The following is a 3,360-nucleotide window of genomic DNA, read 5'->3' as shown; positions in this document are numbered from 1 at the left end:
GTCTTCCAAATGGTGTGAAAACTGAGCCCTCTTTAGCCAAAAGGAGTTCTCAGCTCCTTTAGATATGACGTATCCCCATGGCACTCTATACTTCACATTTTTCATTCTCATTTTACTGGTCTTCACTCTTTTGTCATAGTCTTCTTTGTTAAAATGGAAGGTGTATGTGTGGTATAGGGATCATATCTCAGTCATTCTCCACTGAATTGCCAGTACTTTTCAGGATAACTAGCACAAAGGAGGTGTCCAAATACCCTTTGTTGAATAAATAAATGAATGACCACTGAGAGCAAAGTTTTTATGAATTTGACAGCACACATTTTGCTTTTCAAGATATATTCTCCTAATGAGCTGTAGCAGTTTACAAAAGAGGAACATGAGTAATTGGGGTCAAGACCAATGAGTTTTATAACCATTCTAGGAAATGATTTCAGGAGAAGTAATAAATCAACAGGCGTCTTATGGAATCATAAATTTCCAAACAAATACGCAGATTGACAAATTAAATGTAAATTGACTTCTAAAGATGTGTCACAAAAACAGAACTCTTCTGTAGTGTCCCTATGAAAGTGCATAGACTATTCAGTAGAAATCTATACAAAAATTCAGGAGTATTTTTCTACTTACTAATTAACATTTGGCATTTACTGGATGTCAATAAGCATGGCCTAGAAACAGAGACAAACAAAGCAACTCACTACATCTTGTACTTTTAGCAACATTTTCATTTAGCTAGTTGCAAAAGCAATCATTTCAGATGGAGTCAGCCCTTAAATTCAGTTTTATTTAACAAGACTTGAAGGCTTTTGGGTACATTACTCACATAATAACAGGTGACAAGACTGGAGAGCCTTCAGTGTTGCCTCTCTAGTTTCTATGGGACAAAGATAAATACATAAAGCCTGTGGTTCACTTAAAAAAAATTATAAACCTCAGCTTGTACAACATGCTAGACCAAATAAACCTTCGCTTATTTATTTATATTTTTTAGAGAGATTTTTACTATAGGCCATGTGCACTTGCCAGGGAGATAGAAAGTGAGACATCACTCTCTAGGGGGAAGGCCATGAAGCAGTCCCTTCTCCTCCATTCTCCTCTCAGGATTTTGGGCACACATGTACATGCACCCCGCATGAGTTTTAAGCCATCGAGTCCAGGACTCGAACTGCAGTTGACTATGTGGGAGTCCAGTGAAATAACCATTGCTCCATCTGCTGGTCCCATCCTTGGGTTATTTCATTCACCCACTTGAAAGCTCACCTCCATCTTTAGGTGAGGAATACAGAAATTCAAGACAACTGTAGTAGATGCATATACATATGCGAAAATGAGAACTTGTTCTAAATATCTATCAAGGAAGGTGTGAATTTGAATAGGCTCTGTGACTCTGGGTAATATCTGCAGTGTTATTTGTAAGTCCTTAGTGTTCTACATGGTGGTCACAATCATAGAATGATGTTGATTTGGAGTAAAACATTCAGATATAGAATTTTGCCCTCTCTCTGGAAAAAGAAGACCTCTGAGTTAAACAACTTTCAAGCTAAATACATAAAACCTGTGGTCCACTTAGGAAATAACTCTTACAAATGTTCTAAAGAATGGTTTCAGGAGAAGTGATAGATAAATCATCTCTTATGGAACCATAAATTTCCAAATAAATATACAGATTGACAAGTTTAATGTAAATTGACTGCTAAAGATGTAATTTAAAAAACCCCCCAAAAAACACTTCAGTAGTGGCCCTACAATAGTGCATAGATTACTCAGTAGAAATCTATGCAAAAATCAAGATTATGTGTGTATTGGTGTATGTATACCTACAAGCACACACACATATATTTATACATATGTGAATGATGTGTGTCTGTGTGTCTTTAGAAACTAACATTTTCTGTGATTAAAAAGGAAGAGTAAAACTCATCAGAAGTCAAATAAAAGAAATAAGGAGACATATCTGGGTTCAAGGTTTTGCTAAGCCAATTACTTTCTAATTACAGAAAAGTATCAATTTTTCTGAGCCTCAATTTTCTCATCTGAAATAATAGTAAGGAAGAATTTTGTGAGAAATATGTGGAAACATTTATTAAGTTTAATATTTTCCCAAATGCTAGTAAGTAATACCAATAGAAGGCTGAATGCAACAAACATGTCACTACGATGTTTGAAATGTAGATTTGTCATAAAGAAGCATATAGAGCAACATTAAATTAAAATGTTTTAAAACTTTTCTTTCTGAATAATAAAGTTATATCTTTATCTATATAAAGAGAATTATCTTTTCTCTAAAATTTATAATTGGGATTCACTATTTTTAAGTACTGGTCAACTAACACAATTTAACATATTATTTTAAAATGATAATAAAGCTGAGCTTCTCTATTATAACACATTTTCAACCTGATAATAAGTTCAGGTGGGCCTCAAGAATATCCAGTTATTGCATTGATAACATTACTTAGTCTGAAAAAGCACTGACGTTCAAATAAAAAATATAAATTTGAGTTTAAATGCTGCCCTACTAGCATGACTTTAGGCCAATAATTGAACCTCTGAGATTGAGTTTCTTCATTTATAAAGCCTGTATTGTTTATTTTGGGGGCATAATTTACTTAAAGAATTAAAAGGTAAATACAATAAGACCGAAACTGAGATCCTTTATGGATGATGGCAGAGAATGAAAATTTAACCCGAAAGATAAGGTATGACCAGTGAAGAAATAGGCAAATAAAACTCAAACTTAAAGGGAACCAGCAGTTAGCGTAATGGCTATGTCGTTGGACTCCCACGTGGTCGACTGCAGTTCACACCCCGGACCTGGTGGCTTAAAACTCATGCCGGGCGTGTGTGCGTGCGTGCTCAAGATCCCGAGAGGAGAATGGAGGAGAAGGGATTGCGACGTGACCATCCCCCCTGGGGGGTGATTTCTCGCTTTCTTTCTCTGTGTCTCTCTCTGCCTGCCTGGCGAGTGCACATGCCCTATAGCGAAAATCTCTCAAAAAGAAATAAAAAAATAAAAAAATAAATAAGGACCAGCCAGTATTGTGGTGGTTAAGGCACTGAGCTCCTACTTGGCCAACTGTGGTTTGAGTCCCTTACCTAGTGATTTGAAAATCACACCAGGCACGTTGTGTAAGTTCCTAAAATCCTGAGAAGACATTGGAGGAGAAGGGATTGCAACATGACCATCTGCCTAGGGGATGATTTCTTGCTTTTCCTCTCTCTGTCTCTCTCTGGTGAGCACACATGACCTATTGCAAACCCCTCTCCCCTCCACCTCAAAAATGAAACATAAATTAAAAGTACTCTCAAAGAAAACTAGAGTTAAGAAAGATAAGAGTTATTTGTGAACTGAATTCTAAT

The sequence above is a fragment of the Tupaia chinensis genome, unplaced genomic scaffold, assembly GCF_000334495.1.
Source record: "Tupaia chinensis unplaced genomic scaffold, TupChi_1.0 Scaffold147282_1, whole genome shotgun sequence".
In the NCBI taxonomy this organism is placed as follows: domain Eukaryota; kingdom Metazoa; phylum Chordata; class Mammalia; order Scandentia; family Tupaiidae; genus Tupaia; species Tupaia belangeri.
The sequence above is the reverse complement of the archived record's forward strand: the minus strand, read 5'-3'. Positions refer to the sequence as shown.